This window comes from Dioscorea cayenensis, chromosome 5 (assembly GCF_009730915.1).
Source record: "Dioscorea cayenensis subsp. rotundata cultivar TDr96_F1 chromosome 5, TDr96_F1_v2_PseudoChromosome.rev07_lg8_w22 25.fasta, whole genome shotgun sequence".
In the NCBI taxonomy this organism is placed as follows: domain Eukaryota; kingdom Viridiplantae; phylum Streptophyta; class Magnoliopsida; order Dioscoreales; family Dioscoreaceae; genus Dioscorea; species Dioscorea cayenensis.
The window spans coordinates 12,583,003-12,605,201 of NC_052475.1; the positions used below are offsets into that span (position 1 = coordinate 12,583,003).

At 38.3% G+C, this 22,199-nt stretch overlaps 1 non-coding gene across 1 annotated transcript; it reads right to left on the reverse strand.

The window, feature by feature from the left end:
• Nucleotides 1–3,558: 3,558 nt before the first annotated feature.
• Nucleotides 3,559–3,664, reverse strand: LOC120262568. Its single transcript, XR_005536835.1, has one exon. It is a non-coding gene; the product is annotated as a small nucleolar RNA R71 (small nucleolar RNA).
• Between the last annotated feature and the right edge of the window lie 18,535 nt (nt 3,665–22,199).

Here is a 22,199-nt window from a genome sequence, read left to right on the forward strand (position 1 = left end):
TTTTCATTACAAAGTACACTTAGATAATAAGTGGCAAATATATCGAAGTTCATAATATTTTGAAGTAAATATCAAAATTGCTTAATAATAAATATTTGTTATTATTAAAAAAATAAAAATTTGATTTTAATATAGATAATTTTTATTAATATTAATTAACCTAAACTTAATTACTTTAAATAAATATAAAATTTTCCTCTAACATTATATTTTTAAAAAAATAGTCTCAAATGTTTTTTATCTTCATCCAAACATTTAGATATATATATTTTCATATAAAAGATATGTCTGGTTTCAAAATAAGCCGCTAAATCATTATAGAATTAATTACAGATTTTCCTTTAAAAAATGCAATCAATTTATTTGAAAGTTGATATTTTTTAGATTTTATTGAATTTGAAGGGCACAATAGGAAAAAAAATCATATTCACCCGGAATGTGAGATTGCCACCTATTGACTTGGTTATCACATTTTAGAATATGATATTGCTCCCTATATAACCAAACGATATAATATAATATTATCTAGTCCAAATTCTCGATATAATTTAATATTACCATCAACCAAACTATTCCTAAAGGTATTTTGGGGGAAAAAATTGTTTTACATTCCATTCTCATGGGAATCTCACTTTCCCACCATATAGTGAGGGAATCACTTTCCCTCAATTTGATGTGATTTGCCTCTGGTAGTAATGTTCCTTTCTTGAGAAAGTACCTAACCAAACATGATTAAGAGATTCCCTTGCATTATTTTTTATGAAAGTGCAAACTCTCCAATAAGTGCTTGATTATGCTTATTTTTCTATTAGAAGTTGCAGCATTTAGATTGTCTTGTGACATAATTAGTGCTGATCTGGTATGTGAAATGTATTTTTTATGTGTTCAAGCTAGATTACATGAAAACTTGCCCTTCCGCATAGAGTTCATGTTAAAAGGTGTGTTTAAAGAGATACACGGGTAAGTATACAGTCCTGTAATGACTGTGCAAATACCTGACTCTGTGAATTCTTCTAGCAGAGCATCCGACTGAATTAGCTATTAAGTACATGGCTTATACATGGCTATGTAGCTGATAAATGCCTTTTGTGTATTCGCAAGTGTACGAAATCATAAAAGTAGTAAAGTGTACCCAATAGGATAGGGTAGTCGAATCTACAGGGATTGGTATATCTCTTGATTTTTTTCCATTTCCTAATATCTAGCCAACTCAAAGATTGGTTTGAATTAATTAATCTACTAAAAGAGAAAAATAATATAGAATGAAGAAGAGACAGTGTTTTTGGGTTGAAGAGATAGGAGTGGAAAGGACAATGCTCCGGATTTATCCCCTTGACAAATGCAATAACTAGGCAATGATTCAAGAGTTTCTTTTTGGACCGTGGTTAACACCTACGAAGGGTTTGATAAAGTACATCCTTGCGCAAGGGTTAGAGCAGCTTCAAACCCCTTACTTAATGTGTGCCCTAGCTAGACGAGTAGAGATTACCGCCTAGACAGTGAATCAATCTAGGGTTAATGATAAGTGCATGTGTATAAGTAATAGAAAGTATTCTTTTCTTACATTGAGCATCACTTTATTCAGATTTTATAGCTTATGCATGTGTATTTGTGTTTTTTGGTGCATGTAGGGTTATGGAGACAAATTTTGGAAGAAAGGATTCAAAAGTAGATCATGGATGCAATTGTTGATGAAGTTCTTGGATTATACAAACGTGAAGACACAAGTTGTGCTCAAAGACATGTGGGTGTGTGCCAACCTCCATTGTGCTCAAGAGAATACACAAAGTGGAGGGGCACAAAGGCAGCCCCACTCATTTGTTTCGACTCGTGCAACATTAGCAAGAGCTCTGTCAATGTGGTTTCATTGAAGACGCAACGCGATCTACAGCATGGATGTGTGTCCATTCATGTGGCCTTGATGAAAAAGTGGAATCGAGAGCATTTTGGTGAAGTACTATAGCCGTTTACTACAACAAATTATTGTAGCAAAATCATTATAGCAGTTACTATTCACAGCTTGCAGGAAATTGATTTCTGGAAATCCACAGGGCCATATGGAAATGCCACCTGCCCTTGTGGATGCCCAATTCCAGCCCCTATAAATACCATGTTTTGAGAGTTATTAAAGAATCTTTTTCCCATCTTTTGCCCATCTTTGGAGCCGCTCGTGGCTATGGTTTGGAGACTTTGCGTAGGTTTTTAGAGTAGTTCTACGGCCTTCGACATCGCGTTCCTTTGGAGGAGAGTTACTATAGGAGCTTTCATCAACATCGATTCGGCGAGGTGTACCCTAGGCTTGACAAGGGAACATTTGGAGAAGACCAGGCGGCTCCATAAGACTTTCGATATGGACCACAAGGGGGTTTATCTATGGATTACATGCCTTTACTTTTGATTTCATTGTTGATTGTGTATTGCTCCATGGAGAGCTAAACCCCTAGTTGGTGATTATTTGACTCTTGTGTATTGCTCCATGGATGACATTTTTTCATTCACTCTTGTTTTGATTCTTTAATTGATGTTTTAATTGAGTTCCACCCTTGAATGCTTATTGTATTTGGATTGCCACGAGTCATTAAACTTCAATGAGGAGGCATAATAATTAGTCTTACACTTGAAACAATAGTCCTAGGGTGTGCAATGTCCGGGTATCTCATTTTCATATTGATTACCTCTCCTTAGCCCTATTACGTTTTCTTTCTCTTTTCTTTATTTTATTTGCAATGATATTGTTCACATAACTCATCAATCATTTTCACTATAGTTAAATAGCAATATTTGTGTTTCTGAGCACTATTCCCTGTAGATACGACTATCCACTCACCAGGATATTTTATTACTTCGATAACTCGTGCACTTGCGGTAGACACACACAAGGGGTGTGACAAGTTTTTGGCGCCGTTGCTGGGGAATAGGCATTTTGGAAGCATTTGCACTTTGCTATTTTAGCTACTCATCACTTGTTCTATTTCACACTTTCTTATTCTTTCATCATTCTGATTTTTTTTCACATCTTTAGTTGTAGCTCCAGGTTATGATCAGAGGCAACCATTTGACTTTGGTTGAAGGTAATCTGGAAACTGGAAGAAGAACTCATAGAAGAGGAAAAGAACTTGTGCAAGAACCGTAAAATCATGCTGAGATAGAAGGTGAAGGGTCTGATAACATGGCAGAACAACATGAGCAGCAGAGGACACTCTCAGATTATGCAAGACCCGCAGTTCTTGGCAAGCAGTCTCGTATTGTACGGCTACCGAATTCAGCTTAGTGTTTTGACGTCAAGTCAAGCTTCATTCAGATGTTATAGCAGTCGGCACAGTTTAATAATTTGGCAGATGAGGATCCACACAATCACATTGAGAACTTCTTGGAAGTGTGCGACATGCTCAATATTAATGGTGTCACAGATAATGCTATCAAGTTGAGAGGCTTCCCATTTTCCTTGAAAGGAAGAGTAAAGCAATGGCTACATTCATTACCTAAAGTATCAATTACTACATGGAAGGAGATGGTATAAGTTTTCTTGCCCAATATTTCTCTCTCGGAAAATCTGGGAAGCTTACGAATGAAATATCCTCTTTTGTGCAAAAAGAATTGGAGTATCTTTTTGAGACTGGGATAGGTTTAAGGATCTCTTGCGGAAATGTCCTCAGCATGGGTTCCCCGAATGGATGATCATTCAAACTTTCTACAATGGATTGAACCCAAGCACAAAGCAGTTACTTGATACTGCAGCAAGAGGTACTTTAGAAAGCAAGACCCCTGAAGAAGCCCGATATCTTATTGAAGAAATACCTATGAATAGTTATCAGTAGAATACACTCGATAAAAAGAAGGTAGTCAGACATCATGAGTTTGATGCAGTCACATCATTAGCGGCCTAGGTTGAGTCATTGAGGAAAAAGTTAGACACTCTAACTTCTCCTAGAGGGGTGGCAATGATGAGTTGCCCTGGGTGTGGGGGAGGACATGCTCCATCTGATTCCCCATTTCTATTGGTGGTACCACTTCCGTGGAACATGTGGATTTTGTAGGTAATGCAATGAGAGTTCAATGAAATCCGTGTAGCAATACCTATAATCCGAGGTGGAGGAGCCACCCAAACCTTTCTTGGAGTAATCAAGGGCAACAAAAGACTATGGCACCACCGTGTTTTCAACAACAACAACAAACCCCGAACATGGAGAATAGAGTTTCAGGATTGGAGAACCTAATGACCGAGTTAGAGAAGGCTTTGACCAAGTTCATTCAGTTTTCGGACACAAGATTTTAATCGGTTAAAGCCACACTTCACAAATACATCGCATCATTGCACAACTTGGAGAATCATGTGGGACAAATTGCGAAGTCACTTTCGAAAAGACCTCAAGGGAATTTGCATAGCAACATGGAGGCCAATTCAAGAGAACATGTAAAGTCGATCACTTTGAGAAGTGGTCGAGAAGTTGAGAGTAGGCTCCCCAATGAGAAGACAAATGTTGAGTCACCCGAGGTCGTGGAGGTTGAGGAGAGAACTAAAAAGAAAGAGATGGTACCCCCACCCTAAAAGCCAATAATCCCTTATCCTTTGTGATTAAAGAACGACCAAAATGATGAGCAATAGAAGAAGTTTTTGGGGTCTATTCAAGCAGTTGCACATCAGCATCTCATTTCTGGAGGCGTTGTCTCAAATGCCTCGCTATGCAAAGTTTCTCAAGGAACTCTTGAACAACAAGAGGAAGTTGGAGGAGAGTGCATATGTGATCTTAGATGCTTCATGTTCGGGGGTGTTGCAAAAGAATATGCCGAATAAGAAGAAAGACCCCGGAAGCTTCATCATCCCATGCAACATTGGTAATTTGGGTAATGAGAAGGCATTGGTTGATTTAGGGGCTAGCATTAACGTCATGCCTTATACATTCTTTCAGAAGCTAGGCTTGGGAAAGCCTAGGCCCACTTGAAGGACACTTCAATTGGCCAACCGAATAGTTAGACATCCGAGGGTCATCATTGAAGACATACTTGTGAAAGTTGACAAGTACATATTTCCTATGAACTTTGTAGTGTTGGATGTTGATAAGGATGACGAGATTCCATTGATACTTGGGAGGCCATTCATGTGTACTTCTAAGGCTCTCATTGACATGGACGGCGCGAAGTTGGCATTAAGAGTTGGTGATGACAAATTGACATACCGCCTCACCGAAGCCATGCGACATTCTCTTGACTTTGACGATACTTTGTATTTTTTTTTTTGCCACTACTGATGACAAGTTGCAACCTACCCAAGGAATCATGAAGAGGATGATCCAAAAGATGAAAATAAGCAAGGAGACATCACAAGAAGCTCCCCAAGGTTAATGGGGATGTGCATGCATGGAGTAAGGTTGATGAACCCTTGTGTGGTAACAAGCTCGATAACTCACCCTCTACCTTGAAACAATTGTGTTCATCATGCTTTCAAGTTGTAGGTAAGAGGGCAATTTTCATTCATGAGCCCCGTGAGGTAAGGTCAAGCGCTTCTTTGGAGGCAACCCAAGTCTTTATTGTTTTTCTAGGTAGTAGTTAGTTTTTGCATGAATAAGAGCTTTAGTGTTGGTATCTTGATCTTTACATGCTACTGTTGTGTTCTTCTTGTAGATCGTTGGTGTTTTTTGTGTGTTTTATTGTGGTTAGCAAAGTTCTTAGGTCGTTTGAGCATGTTTTCATGTTTCTCTGGTCAGTTTTTTCCTTGTATATACAGTCTCTGTGAGTGTATATGTGTTGTAGAAAGTTTTTTGCAGAGTTTGTAATTTTTCTAAGTTATCCAGAGAAGACACACGGCTGTGTGGAATTTCCACATGGGCATGTGTTTCAATTCAAAGCTCAACTTCTCCATCCCGAGAAGACAAAGGGGGCTGTGAGCGCCCCTGTGAGCGACCTTGTGACGGTCACACGCCCGTGGGTAATTTCCAGATGGGCGTGCAGATCTCTGTAGAGTTCCCAAACTCCATCCCGAGAAGACACAGCGGCGTGTGAATGCCCCTGGGGATGACCCTGTGAATGACACATGGGCATGGATAATTTCTACACGGCCGTGTAAAACTCTACAAAGACTTCTCTTCCATCCTGAGAGCACACAGGGGCATGTGAGTGCCATTTGTGAGTACCCCTGTGAGCATCCACATGCCCGTGTGGAATTTCCACAGGGGCGTGTGGAACACTTAATCAATTTCTCAGGAGGACAAAGAGGCCAGAGGGGCGTGTGGGTGCCCCTGTGGGTCTGGCAAATGGGCGTGGGAAATTTCCACTCGCCCATGTGGATGCATTCAGAGGTAAAAGATGCTATCTCGAGAGCACACAGGATCGTGTGTCTGTCCCTGTGATCGATCCTGTGGGAGTCACATGGGCATGGGTAATTTTCACACGCCCGTGTGGATGCACAAAACGTCAAGAGGCGTGATTTTTATTTAAGACCTACTCATGCCCCTTCATTCTATCACTCCCAAATGCTCAAAGGTTGCCTCTCTTCATATTCCCGACCCTTCACTGTTTATTTCTAGGGTTTTTAAGTTGTTTTCCGGCCGCATTCGAAGTTTTCATTCTCATTTCTTCGGTAAGCTTCCCTTTTCTCTTTTCTTCGCCCAATCTTGATTTCATTTTGATTATTATGCTGATTTTGCTTGAATGTCATGATTAGAATGTTGGTGAATGCTTTTAGAAGGGATTTAGAGAGTTTTTGTTGTGTATTTTGAGTCTTTTGGCAATTCGGCCGTGCAGCTCTCACTCCCCAAAGATCCACACAGGCATGTGGAATTTTCACATGACTATGTGGATTCCTACAGAATGAGTTTTTGAAGTTGATTTGATCATTTCTTATCTAATTCTCACAGGAATGGCCCCTAGGAACAAGAAAATGGCCGGCAAGCATCCCTAGAGAGCCTCTCTGCGCCGAAGCACATGGTATTTGGCATTCCCGAGCATCAGGTCCATTTTAAGAGACTATCGAAGCTCAAGTTTGGTCAGACGCAATTCCCAGACTTGAACGCGCTTAGGGAGATTCAGTTGGGGGATGATATGGCCAATGAATTGGAAGAGCTACTCTCGGTGGGTAGCTGGCATAGATTATTGTCTATTCGCGAGCCAGTTATCCGTATGTTGATGCTAGAGGTGTTGGCATCATTTGAGTTTGACTGATTGTACAACAGCGTCTCGAGCGTTGACACCATTTCGTTTCGTGCATTTGGTCACTACCAGTAGTATGAGTGTCACTCGGTTCTCCATCAGACTTGGCTTGTACGATGAGGTATTTACTAAAACAGAGGAGTATGAGCAGCTCCCGACAGATTACCCTTACAGTGTGACACCTCAGTGCTCGTATAGAGCATTATGTGGCTAGGGACAGTACGAGCCAGGAGTTTCCAAGGCGACATGCCTCTCCCAACCAGCTTACCGCTACATCCACGCTGTTCTTAGCAGATCAGTGATTGGCCGTGGTGACAGTACAGGGGTGTTGAGCTGGTAGGAGTTGCTATATCTTTATTCTATGGTACAGAGTGAATCGATTCATTTGGGCATATATTAGCCGAGTATCTGCGTCATCAGGTTTAATATGCCAGAGTTGAAGTTCTCTTCTCAGGCCCCTACATCACCAGACTTATCATGAGCGTTGGTCTCCTGGACGCCATTTGAGAGGCTGAGAAGATCATAGTGCCATCTCCCCTCGGTTTAGAGACAATGAGACTTATGAGCATGATTCGGAGATACAGGGACAGTGTTTATGTCATGATCATGTCCCGTCAGAGCCAGCCGAGGGTGAAAGTGACGTAGCAAAGGGTTCTCAGCCTGCTCTCGAGCTAGAGCCAGAGCAGATGGAGGTCGAGGTACCTCCTACAGCATGGGAGCCACCTCCAGTGCATATATTCTCTCCCACTCGAGCCCATTATCGTTTAGAGAGGCTCAAGAGTGCTGTGGGAGTGCTCTAGTCGGATTTATCTGAGGTTTGTACGACACAGGCCGTGAACCATACAAAGGTGATGGTGTGTCTTGACAATTTACAGCAACTACTAGAGCGAGACGTGACCTTTTTCTTTGTCATGAGACCCGAAGCTTCACCGACTCCTCTGGTTCACCAGCACTACCATCACCACTAGTAGCACCAGCAGCATCGCCAGCAGCAGTAGTTGACACCGACGCTTGAGACATCTTTATCTTTCTATGTTTTTATGTTTTTGTATTTTATGTCTACATCTTATTTTGGACTTGTACTACTCCGAAAGGATCTTCCTTCTGAGTTTATCTTTTATTTTCCAATGTTTCGAGTTGTATTTTATTTCTATATCTTTATGGACTCAAATTTATTTGTTTTTGTTGAGCTTCACTGAAACCCCTTGTATATATGTGCAGATGGTCTTGTGAGTCTTTGAATTGAGGAATAGTCATGGATACGGTCATGTTGTTTTTCACATGGCCGTGTGTGATCCACAACCTGTTGGAACTCAACTCTCAATAAATATAGCTCCATCAAATGTACCATTAGGAGTTCAGGGGAGTATTATTTCAATTGCCTTTCGCCACACACATGTTTTGATTGCTTTATACTTTCTTGTGTTTGCATGCATACATTGAGGGCAATGTATATCTTAAGTATGGGGGCGGGGGGAGTTCACATTACACATATTTTTATACTTATTCTTTCATTGTTCATGCTCATGTATCCAATGGCGGTTCACCTTAGCTACAATGTTTGTATTCTTGAGTTTAGGAGATTTTTTAACATTGAATGTTTTCATGCTCTAGTTTTATTTTAATTTTTAGGAAATTTTGCCCGATTGACACTTGTTGCACTTCTCACTCATTAAACCTTGTGGAAACTCAAGTTTGATGTTTAAGGGACTGTTTTAGTTTGTTTTCTTGTTTTAATTTTTTTGAAAATAAAATTAAATAATATATATAGTTGTTTCTTTTGTGGTGCAATGGGTGGAAAAAGCTACCACCTATGATGTATGAAGCTACTCTCATAAGTCAGATACTAGTTATGCCTTAATGAGAGAAAGAACTATCTCATGAGAAGAGTGAAAGCTACTACCCCAGTAGAAAGAGCTACCACCTCGAAAGTGTGAAAGCCACCTTAGCGGCTGCTTAGGTAAGGGCTACCTTAGAGGATATGTGAAACTACTACCTTTTTTTTTTCTTTTTGTACATAAATAAGTTCCTCTTAGTTTGAGTTTTGAGGAGTATACATTGGGTTGACCTGAGTGAGTTTACACACACTTGCACGATATCGGGTTGTTGTCCTTCTGTATTCAAGTTTTTAGCTAGAGCATTGGTTTTTCTTATTCGGTGTTGGAATTTTTCCTTACTTGTAGAATATCTCTTTTGCATGCTTTTGGTGAACCTAAGGCCAAGCACTTCTAATTTTCCTTCTTATATGCTTGAATGTTGTATTTTTGCTTGAGGACAAGCACATGCTTAAGTGTGGGGGAGTTTAATAAGTGCTTGTGTATAAGTAATACGAAGTATTCTTTTCTTACATTGAGCATCACTTTATTCAGATTTTATTGCTTATGCGTGTGTATTTGTGTTCTTTTGTGCATGCAGGATTGTAGAGATAAATTTTGGAATAAATGAAGCAAAAGTATATCATGGATGCATTTGTTGATGAAGTTCTTGGATTGGACAAACGTGAAGACACAAGTTGTGCTCAAAGTCATGTGGGTGTATGCCAACCTCCTTTGTGCTCAAGAGAATACACAAAGTAAACATACACAAAGGCTTTCACACTCATTTGTTTTGACTCGTGCAACATTAGCAAGAGCTCCGTTAATGTGGTTTTATTGAAGACGCGATGCGATCTACCATATGGATGTGTGTCCATTCATGTGGCCTTGATGAAAGTGTGGAATCGGGAGCATTTTGGTGAAGTACTGTAGCATTTTTTTTTGTAGTAAATCACTGTAGTAGTTACTGTTCATAGCTCACAGGAAATTGATTTTTAGAAATCCACACACCCGTGTGGATGCCCGATTCCAGCCCCCATAAATAATGTGTTTTGAGAGTTATTGAAGAATCTTTTTCCCATCTTTTGCCCATCTTTGGAGGCGCTCGCGGCTAGAGTGTGGAGAGGCTTTGCCTAGGTTTTTGGAGCGATTCTACGGTCTCCAACATTGTATTCCTTTGGAGGAGAGTTATTTGGGGAGTTTTTATTGCCATAGATTCGGCGAGGTGTGCCCTAGGCTTGACATGGGAACCTTTGGAGAAGACGAGGCGGCTTTAGAAGACCATCGATACGGACTATAAGGGGTTTTATCTATGGATTGCATGCTTTTACTCTTGTTTTCATTGTTGATTGTGTATTGCTTTATGGAGAGCTAAACCCCTAGTGGGTGCTTAGACTTGTAAACCCTAGGATGACATTGTTTCATTGACTGTTGTTTTGCTTCTTAATTGATGTTTTTATTGAGTTCCACCCTTGAATGCTTGTTGTATTGATTTTCCCTTAGAGTGACACTAGGGTTGAGAATCTATCTTTGTAATCCTTGTGGATGAGTGACACTCCATTAAGATTAGACAAAGCAAGGATGGAGAGGGTCGAAAGTGTGAGTCGAGAGGTAGTGGAACGTCCCCTTTCCCTTCCGATGTGATTTATCCTACCTCCACATTCCAAGAGTTCTTTGTGGTCATGATAGACTGAAGTGCTAAGAGACAAACTACACCGGGGCTTAGTTTCGCAATTAATAGAGTGAAGTGTTGAAGTAATCCTTAGTGCTGGGGCTTAATTATGGCTAGGGGTCTTTCGCCTGGACCAAAGGGTTAGATCTATACTAGGAAATAGGGTTTATCACTTGGAGTCCCTACAACTTTAAGCAACCTTGCACAGTGTGAGGTGTCGAGAGTACTCCTTTCGGCCAGGGTATAGTGTAGGGTTAGTCACTGTTGACCTTAGGTTTGGAACCATGTGTGTTTGGATTTCCACGACTCATTAAATATCAGTTAGAAAACATAATGATTAGTCTTGCACTTGAAACAATAATCCTTGGGTGAGCAATGTCCGGGTGCCCCATCTTCTATCGATTGCCTCTCCTTATATTCTGTTACATCTCCTTTTTCTTTTCTTTAATTTTACTTGCACCGATATTGTTCACATCACTCTTGAATCATCTTCACTATAGTTAAATGACAATTCTTATGTTTCCAAGCACTATTCTCTATGGATATGACTACCCACTCACTAGGGTACTTTATTACTTCGACAACCCATGCACTTGCGGTACACACACGCAAGGGGTGTGTCAATTACCTCTCCTTATCCCTATTGCGTTTCCTTTCTCTTTTTTTTTTTTTATTTTATTTGCATTGATATTGTTCACACAACTCATCAATCATTTTTTTCACTATAGTTAAATAGCAATACTTGTGTTTCCAAGCACTATTTCCTATGGATATGACTATCCACTCACCAGGGTACTTTATTACTTCGACAATTTGTGCACTTGTGGTACGCACACGCAAGGGGTGTGTCAATTAACTAGCAACTTAAAATACAATGGCAACCAATGTTAGAAATTACAATAAAAAATTAATGCTCACGTGGCTATCAGTAAGTCCCCTATTAGACTAGCACCATGCAAGCATCAAGGCAATCAACACATAGAAAGATAAGTAATATCAACAAAAAGGAGACCAAAAGAAAACTCAAGAATCAATATCACTAAAATCAAAACATTAGAAGTCAAGGTTCAAAATTTGGGGCACTAAAAGTTGGTTAACCCCTTGTAGTCTTACAAACAATCATAGGAAAGCAACAAGAGAACTAGAAATTATCCATCAAATTCCCTTCTTGCTTCACAATCACGTCGGAGAAGGCTTAACAATGGTTGTCACCGATAATCCTCCTTTTCCATGCTTATCTCTATGACACACCCATTGTGAGTGTGTACCGTAAGTGCACGGGTTATCGAAGTAATAAAGTAACCTGGTGAGTGGGTAGTTGTATCCATAGGGAATAGTGATCAGAAACACAAGAATTGTTATTTAACTCTGGTGAAGATGATCCAAAGTGGTGTGAACAATATCGATGCAAATAGAAATAAAAAGCACAAGAAAGAGACGCAATAAAATGTTAGGAGAGGCAATCGATAGAAAAGTGGGGCACCCGGACATTGCTCACCCTAGATCTATTGCTTCAAGTGCAATACCGATCATTATATCTCCTAATTGATGTTTAATGAGTCGCGGAAATCCTTAAACACACGATTCTAAACCTAAGGTCAACCGTGACTAACCCTACACTATGCCCCGGCGGAAAGGAATGCTCTCGACAACTCACACTGTGCAAGGTTTCATAAAGCTCTAGGGACTCCAAGTGATAAACGCTATTCCCTAATCTAGATCTAACCCTTTAGTTCAGGCGAAAGACCCCTAGTTACAATTAAGCCCCAGCACTAAGGATTACTTAAATGCTTCACTCTATTGCTTGCGCAACTAAGCCCTAGCGGAGTTTCTCTCTTAGCACTTCACTCTATTGTGACTACAAAGAACTCTTGGAACACGGAGGTAGGATAAATCACACTGGAAGGGGAAGGGGACGTTCTGCTACCTCTCGACTCACCCTCTCAACCCTCTCCAATCTAGCTTTTCTAACCCTCATGGTGTGTCACTCATCCACAAGAATTACCAAGATGGATTCTCAACCCTAGTGTCACTCTAAGGGAAAATCACTTCAACAAGCATTCAAGATTGGAACTCAATTAGAACATCAATTAAAGAAAAAATAATGAAAGGTCAATGACACAAAATCATCCTAGGGTTTACAAGTCCAAGCACCCATTTACAATTCCAACCACCCACTAGGGGTTTAGCTCTCCTTGGTGTAAGATACAATCAATAATGAAATCGAAAGTAAAAGCATGAAATCCATAAATAAAACCCCATTGTACTCCGTATCAATGGTCTTATGGAGTAGCCTCGTCTTCTCCAAAAGTTCTCTCATCAAGCCTAGGGCACACTTCGCCGAATAGATACCGACGAATGCTCCCCTAATAACTATCTTCCGAAGGAACATGGTGTTGAAGGCCGTAGAACGACTCCAAAAACCTTGCCAAAGCCTCTCCAAATGCTAGCCGTGAGTGCCTCCAAAGTTGGGGAAAAGATGAGAAAAAGATTGGAAAAAGATTGGAAAAAGCCCCCTGAAATAGCATCAAGTCGCGACTTAAATAAGGCTGGAATCAGGAATCCTCACGGGCATGTGGAATTTCCACACGCCCGTGTGAATCCCCAGGAATCGAATTTTCAGCGTGCTGTGAACAGTACTTTACTACAGTAATTGCTACAATACTTTCATGGTCACTCGAATTTTCATGTTCATTCCAGCATGAAGGGGATTGGCACACACTCACATGTGTTTGAGCACAACTTGTGTCTTCACATTTGTTCACTCAAAGATTTCATCAACAAATTGCATCCACAATATACTTGTGGTTTCTTTCTTTCATAATTGTCTCCATAACCCTACATGCACAAAAGAACACAACTACACATGTATAAGCAATAAAATATGAGAAAAGTAATGCTCGATGTAAGAAAATAATACTTGGTATTACTAATATAAAAGCACTTATCACTCTACTCCAAATCTAGTCCACAACAATGTCAACTACTGCCCTAACACATGCCTCTATAAAAAAAAGAAGAATTCATTGAAATCTAACTTTAGGACTTAAATTACCCTTTCCTGATGTAAGAACGGCTATACTGATGGGAGTGCTAATGACCATGCTTGGCTCTAGATCTTGGGAATTAATTTTGATGTGAAACTAGTAAATAGCACGGGGGTAAGCATGCCCATGCTTACTGCATGAGCTTTGAGGGCATGCTCGTGCAAGGAGTACAGTGACCATGCTAATATTCTCATGAGAGTGCTTACCAACTATGCTCTCTTAGCATGATGGTGCTAAGGGCAGTGAAACTGTGCTTCTCAGTTCTATGCAGATCCAGTAAAATGCACAGGGTTCATCATGGGTGTGCTTCGGACCCTGCTTATTATAAAAGTTTTATTCTAATGCTATTTTACATCAAACTTGGTATCTGTTTGTTTCTTTTGGTCTAAACCCCAATTATCTACAACATTTACCAAACAAAACTTAAATAGCATCAGGTTATCATAAAAACATGCTAAAAGGACAAGTAAAACATACAATAGGGTATATAAAATATCTATATAAAATGTACTCATCAGTAGCCCCTAATTTTCTGCAAATATAAATTGAACCTTAGATGATTTTTTTGAGTTCGTCCGAATTTGGAAAAGAGTCTTGTGAAGGAGATTTTACGTAAGATATAAGGCTATTTGATGGAAGCCACCAAAGGAAGAGATCCAAGAATGTGTCATCTGAGAAGCTTTCATTAACATTAAATGTAGCAAGAAGGTTTGTCAATGCTTTATATTTCTATTTTCAAACTTTTGTTTTTGTATTGAATCTCGATTCAAGGAGAAGCTAAGCTTTTTCACATTCTTGGATATTGGCAATACCTAGGGTGATTTGTACTTGAATACTCACTTTTATATTGATTGTTCTTGCTTGTTGAGATTCATCTATGTTGTTTTAATGCCATGGATTAAAATAATGAGAATTTCTAATTCATGTTTGATTTATGTGATTCTCCTGAGTATGGGTTATTTTAGTCAAAGCTCTAATTCGATTTAAGGGGATTCATAGACTATTAATGTAATCATATGAATTTAAGTTAGAAAAAGATTTATACTTTACATAGTATAGGATTAGGTATTAATCGTCTCACGAGAGAGTTGTCACAGAACCAACCAAGCTAATGGTTAGATACATGTAACATCACAAGTATACAGGTCATCAAGTAATACCATTTGGGTGAGCACGAGGGTCATATTCCTCAAGGAATGGCGAGAGGCTTCTATTACTTCCTTTTCACTTAATCAATAGCCTAACATCTGTGGTGTTTCTTAGATCTACTTCTACAAACTAATTATTAAGATAAAATTAAGTATCATGAAGTGCAATTGGATGGAGTGGGGTTCCCGTATGGGAATCCCTTCAATAATTACTTGTGATGTGTAACAAGATGTGATAATTATGATCAAGTATTGAATTAGGAGAATTTAGAGGGTTGCTGATTCCTATCTCTTGGCAATTAGGTCTAAAACACTACAACTTAAGATGGAATCTCTTTCATCCTACCCTCCTATAATTGCCTTGAGACCAAGAACTTCTCTAAAAGGATATTCAATCCCTAATCCAAAAAATGTAGCTATGCCTAATCTCTTAGTGCATGCATGAATATAACAAATCATTGGTGTTCTAGTGAGTGGGAATCTCTTCCTCACAACAAAATAGCATTAAACAATCATGCAATGAATCCAAGTTAACTAGAAAGATTAATGAATTGCCAATGAAAATTCACAAGTAAGAGTCGAGGTACATTGATATACAATTCCTTTGGAATTGGGGTCTTTTGGATGAAGACTAAAGATTAAAGAATATAAAATCCATAAGACAAGAATAAACAGTCCTAAAACTAACTCCCTCTAAAGATCTCAGATGGTAGAGGTTTAGAAGATCCCAAGAAGGTTAAGATGGCATTGAATCTCTTCGCGCACCCTCCACTATCGATATACGTTGACTCCCTCTTAAGAAATCCATCAAAATATGCTAAAATAATGTTAATCCTTGACTCTAATAGTACAAAACTCTAAAAATCCAGCCGCCTCTAACCAAATTTGGTAAAAAGAATCCTCTTTTGAATAATAAAACCTAGGGCTATTTATAGATAGGGTCCATCATGGGGCACAACGGCCATAGTGATGGCCGTTGTGATCAAAGTTAATTTCTTAGGGTACAAGTCACATTTTGGCACGGTCTGGTTCTGGGCATTATCTACTATGAACATGGTTGTTGTGTACACAAAGGTTGTTGTGCTTCTTGTGACATCTTCCAGTGGTATTGAACACTAGCACAATAAGACCACGCCTATGGTGATGTTATATTGGTTGTGTTTTGGTCTAATTTACCTCGAATCACCTCAATATTTGCTCTTTTGCCCTTGAAATGTATTTGGAACACATTATGAATGAAATAATGCAATTTTGTACTAGTTTGGTACTAAACATGTAAGATTTCATGCTAAATGTAGTGCAAATGATGTATAAAATATGCATATTCAAGCACTTATCAATCTTCCCCACAGTTAAACATTTGCTTGTCCTCAAGCAATTAAACACAAAGGAGTAAACATGATGACTACTTGACCTCAGGCTACAAATGATGGATTTTTCGCTAATATAGGGGAACAATCAAATGCTAGGTCTCATAAACATTTTCTTGAGAGACTAGTTTACTCTATGGAGATAAATACTCTCTAGTGTTTATCTCTTGATCCACTATCTTATAGCCCAGAGTGTGTTATAAACATTTTTAGGGCTTTATTCAACTTATCCTAGTACTTAATTAAGTTTTTATATGCTTATGCACAAAGCTTTTATTTTTATTATTTTATTATTTTATCTTTTGATTCCCAAGGTAGCCCTTTCCTATAAGATTCAGGCGGCTTTCACTCTGCAGGTTTGTAGACAGTAGCTTTCACACTTTCCAAGAGCCATTCCTCTCTCCGGATAGAGAGTATAGTGTATCTAACTTTTCAGGAGTGATTACACACTATTTCATAACGGCCATTATGAGGCCGTTGTGGACTCTGTGTTGCTTCTAGTGGTTCCACACTGCCACGGCTTGGTAATGGCAATGGTGAGGATATACAACAGCCATGATGGGATTTCACCATCGATGTTGTGAGCCGTGGTGAAGCTCTGATTTAGCAACTTAGCCTATTTAGCTTCAAAACGCCCTTAATTCGCTTCTTTTTTTCCTAAAATAGAAATAAAGGCCGTGCAAATGATATGAAAAATATGAACTTTTTAGCACTTATCACATGTTGTATTTAATTACTGCTTTTGCCCAAAATTATGTGGAAAGTTTCTTTGAATTTAGCATGACCCTAGCCATTTGTTGAAGAGTAAGATTCTTGCGTTCAACTACTCCATTTTCTTAAGGACTTTTTTGGTGTTGAAAATTCATAATGTATCCTGTCTTCTCTACTAAATTTTGCAAATTGAGCATTTTCAAATTCCTTTCCATGATTACTTCTTAGCATAAGTCAGGAATAATCATTAACACATACAAATATATACATGTGCTCTCACTAGCTTTCTACTTGTGTAGGACTAATAAGATCCATGTGTAATAGTTCCAGTACTCTTGTGGTAACTATGGACTACAACACTTTGTGAGACCCGCGTTTTTACTAGTTTATTTGGCAAGGACCACACACTTCATCTTTTTCTGTGTCAGTTTGGGTAATCCTTTTATAGCTCCAATTTCTACAATTTTCCATCAAGTTCTTGTAATTCACATGCCCAAGTTTCTAATGCCAAGTTTCTATTACACTGCACAATGTGTTGTAACATATTTGCAGTTTTTCAAGTAGGTAACAATTATCTGAAGACCATGCACCGATTAAAACACATTTGGTAGTATCATCATAAACCATACATCTATCCATGGTAAATTTTACTATCATATTCAGATCACACAGCTGACTTATACTAATCAAGTTCACTTATAGACCATCCATATGCAGAACATCTTCAATTTTGGTAAGCCTGGTAGCATTAAGGTTCCCTTTCTAATTACCTCACTCTTTTGTCCATCACCAAACGTAACTTCTCCAACTGAGTAGTTTTTACAGTTCTTTAGAAAACTTTTATTGTATGTCATGTGTCTTGAGCAACCATTATCAAAATACCAATATTTCTTTGAGGGTTTCTTTGCAGATGTATATGCTACTCCATATTTTAAGTCTGTCTTCTTGATTCACATCATCCCAATTCTTTACTTCCTTTGAAAGTTTCTTCCAGAGTATTGTGATAGCCACACTTGTCTTCCTTCATTCAAGTCTCTTTTCAGTCTCAAACATTATGGTTAAATATGGCCACTGACTCTGCAATAATAATAAATAGGAGTATATCTTTTAGTTTTTTCTATTTTCTCCAGGTGTTGCAACTAATATTATAACTTGATCTACTGTATGACTAGGATACTCCATTCTATATTTGTTTTGAAGACAACATGATTGGCAGTTACTCTTTTATCAAGTTGTTCACTATTTTACTTAGTTGCTTCATCATTGAAAGGGTTTGACTTGTTCCTTTTAGTGTTGGCACACGCATAGTGTAGATGACCAATTTTCCCGCATTCCTAACATTGCATTTTTTTCTTTTGATCTTTTTTGTGACTCCATCTATACAGGATTTGTTACAACAATTTGTTGAGGTCTTTTAGAAGTAATACTACATTGGTCTCATTTGCATCTCCCTCTTACAACTCTTTTCACCCTCTAGCTTCAACTTTCAGTGCTATTTCTTCAGTTTTTCTTTGTGTTTCATGTTCATCTCATAGGGTTGAAATGAATCGATTAACTCATTGAGTCTTATGGTTATAATGTCACGTGTTTTTTCTATGGTTGCCATTTTTGCTTCCAATCTCTTGGGTAAGGATCTAAGAGTCTTCTAGACTTGTTTCTCATTTGAGTATCTCTTGCCTAGTTAGAAGGCTTTGTTTTCTGTGTCCATCAATTTGGCATTGAATATAGCAATAGTTTCCTCTTCCTCCATCTTGAGATTCTCAAACCTGGTAGTTAACATTTGAAGTTTTGAGATTCGTACAAGATTCATACCTTCAAATATTCTTTGAAAGATATCCCAAACTTTCTTCGCTGATTCAATGTTGCAACATATTTGAACTGATTTTCATCAACTCCTCCAAAGATAGTATTGAGTGTATTCCCATTAGCATTAGCTTTGCTTGTATCTTCTTTGCTCTAGTTGCACATCTTCTTCTTAACTTAAATCTTCTCAGCATCCACTTCAAATGAAGGAGACCAACCTTCTTTCATGCAGTCCATGCACTCTCATAAAGGAATTTGATGAAAGCCTTCATACGTGCCTTCTAATAAGGATAATTGGAACTGTTGAGTAGCGGTGGTCATGTGAGGGACGCTCTTTCTCTTCTGGTCATCGTCGAAAACTTGGTTGGACCTTATCAGTTTTAAAACCAAAGTAAACAATGGTAACCAAGCTCTAATGCGACTTGTTAGTTCTGGAGGGGTACAAGTGTGATAATCTTTCGCTTAACCTCTTATATAATGCAATCACACACAATCTAACACGTAAGAGAAATGAGACACACAAATTGGTTACCCAGTATGGTACAACCTACCTACCTTTGGGGGTCTAAGAATAGAGAAAACAATCCACTAATAAAGGAAAAGAATAAAGAGTACAACACTCACTCTCACTCTCACAATAACAAATAATACCCTCTTTAGATTACTCAATGCTCACTCTCCTTAACCCACACTCTAGGATCTCTCACTTGTGGCTCATCCTAAATCTTAAAGCAGAGTATCTTATATAGATATTACTGTGTCCTAATAAAGTTTTTTCTGTTAGACTCTCCTCGGCTTCCTAACTTGAACACCTTCTAAAGTTAGACGTTGTAACTCCAATTACAACCAAGCTTGCAATGCGGCCAACCTACTGATCCTAACTGAGTTCTAGCTCCAGTTGTAACACGACCTGCGGCACCTCCAACCTTCCTGGTTGATCGAGTTTGCGTCGATGCAATGCACTCCTCCCAAGCTCCTGCCACAACAACTAGCCTCCTTCCTCACACCATATCAGTACGTATCTCTCCTAAGGATGGGTTGTACCTACAAAGGTGTGAATCCATCTCACCAAAGATGGTCTTCAAAGATCTCCCCGATCTTCTTTCCAAACTAGGTCCAAGTTTGGTCTTCACAAAATCATTAAACTTGATCTTCATTCATCCAAGTTTGATCTTCAATATATTGTTACTAAACTTGATCTCCTCTCATCCAAGATTAGCTCTTAAATATCCTCTAAGCATGATCTTCATTCATCCAAGCTTGGGTCTTCAATCTTCTATCAAATCTTGCCATAGATATCTTATGTCCTTGAATGGATTATGTCTTCAAATAGCTCCGCCGCATAATTAGCTTTAGATCTTTCCTTCAAATTGCATTGCTAATCATGTGGGCTTGCCCTTGCCTTTCTTAGTTTGTGTCTTCAAATATCTTCACACCAAACTAAGCTCCATGTAATCTTGGTCTCCAAGTGATTATCTTTATACTTGCCAACAATAGATTATTCCTCTCTTTAGAAATAAACCTCTCATAGAAAAGAGTTTACCAAAGATAGATTTCATCATCTTGGATCTTAACAAAGACAGATTAAATCAATCTAAGATAGACTTGCTTTTCAAGAGAGATCCTTTCACCTTGATGCTCTTTCCAAATATAAACTTTATAATATATTTTCTCCATATGGTTTATTGAGAGAAATCCTTCAATCATAGGCTCCTACCATGATTTTATAGTCTTCATATCTTCATTATCACACTCCTAGGCATTCACCATGTCACCGTTCTTGTCACTTTGTTTTCCAAGTCACCACTTTTGCCACGTCAGCTGTTATACGTGTCAAATAATACCAATTATAGAGCTCCAAATCTAACAAAAGTGACAAATTAAATCATATTATATATAAATCTAAGATGTTTTCTATTTTCATATTATTCCTCTACTATTCAATGCCTCTGTCCTTTTAAATTCCATTTTAAACATAAATGAGTGTCTTATCAATTAAAAAAAAAACATAACTGAGTTACTAAGCATTGATCAACCATTGTAACGAGCTATCCATATTTCTGATTATCATGCAACCACGCATATTAGCATAAACAAACTCCAAACCAAATCAGGAAACATTTTTGCTTGAGGATATCACATCATGTTTAATTGCCATTAGACTGTGCTTATCAAAGAGTTTTGGAAAGTCAATCATATTTTACATGTTTCTGATATCAATTTTAAATAAATTGTGGTGAAAGCTAAAGAAAGTTTGGATAGCCACATGAGGAGAACTTACCATGCCTTGCACCTGACATCAATTGGCAATCTAACTTCTCCAAAGGGAATTGGCATTTAACAATTACTTCTAGAAAGGTTGTTGGTGATTTACAAATTTTAAGACTACTTGTAGTAATGAATGCTTTGAATTTTCAGGTATCAAACATCATCAAACAGGATTAAATATAAATCATAGTGAAATTTAAAAGCAAAAAAGATAGGCAACAAGGCACAAACATCAACTGGGTGCATTTGGCAAAAAAAAAAACATATTAATTAATTTTTTTGCTAACTCAACTTAGCAACAAAACTCAACAAAAAGATTGCAATTTAATTAAATTTATATAATGTCTCACCATAATCCTATCAGGATGCTTGTCCCTGATCCTTGCAGCCTCAGACCTTTTCTTCTCTGTAAGTCAACCAAATCAATTACATCAACCAAACCAAAACTAGATTACATATACAGAAAAAAGAGCAGAAATAGCATTGAAATAGGAAAAAGATTATTTGTAAAACAGGGAGCAGATGGCTATGATTAGAATTCCAATGTCTCTTCTGAAGAGACATTGGAACTCTTATATGAAAAATGCGCTAAATCCAAAAACACAGAGCAAATGAGCCACCTGATTCCCATCCAAAGACAAATTGAAATCCATATTTAAAAAAAAATCAATAAAATAAAAAGCAACAAGGGATCATAAAATCTGACCTTTGTGATGAATCGCTCTACTCCTCCGCTTGCTTAGCAATCTTGATGGCCTGCTTGGAGAGGATATATTTCATCTTCTTTTTTGTCTCCACAATCCTCAAGCCATTGAAATCTAGCAATTGAAACCAAAACTAATTGAAAAAATGGATCAACAAGAAAGAAGGGAGAATACATTGGATCTCTCGCCAATCCTCTCACTTCTGAAGAGTCATCACAAACATCCGATTTTCCAATCCCTTGTTGCTTTTTGTTTCATTGATTATTTTTTAATATATGGATTTTGATTTATCTTTGGATGGGAATCAGATGGCTCATTTGCCCAGTGTCCTTGGATTTGGAGAATTTTGCTTCATCTTGGGTGCTCATAAGCTGTGTATGTGATTCATGCTTTTGTTTTCAAGGGTTTTGTTGATGGATTTATCTAATTCCATTCTCCCCAATTCAGGACCTCAAGATGTTCCATATATGTATTGTGTGTTCTATGTTACGCTTGCTCCTTTTCGCTAGAAGTGGC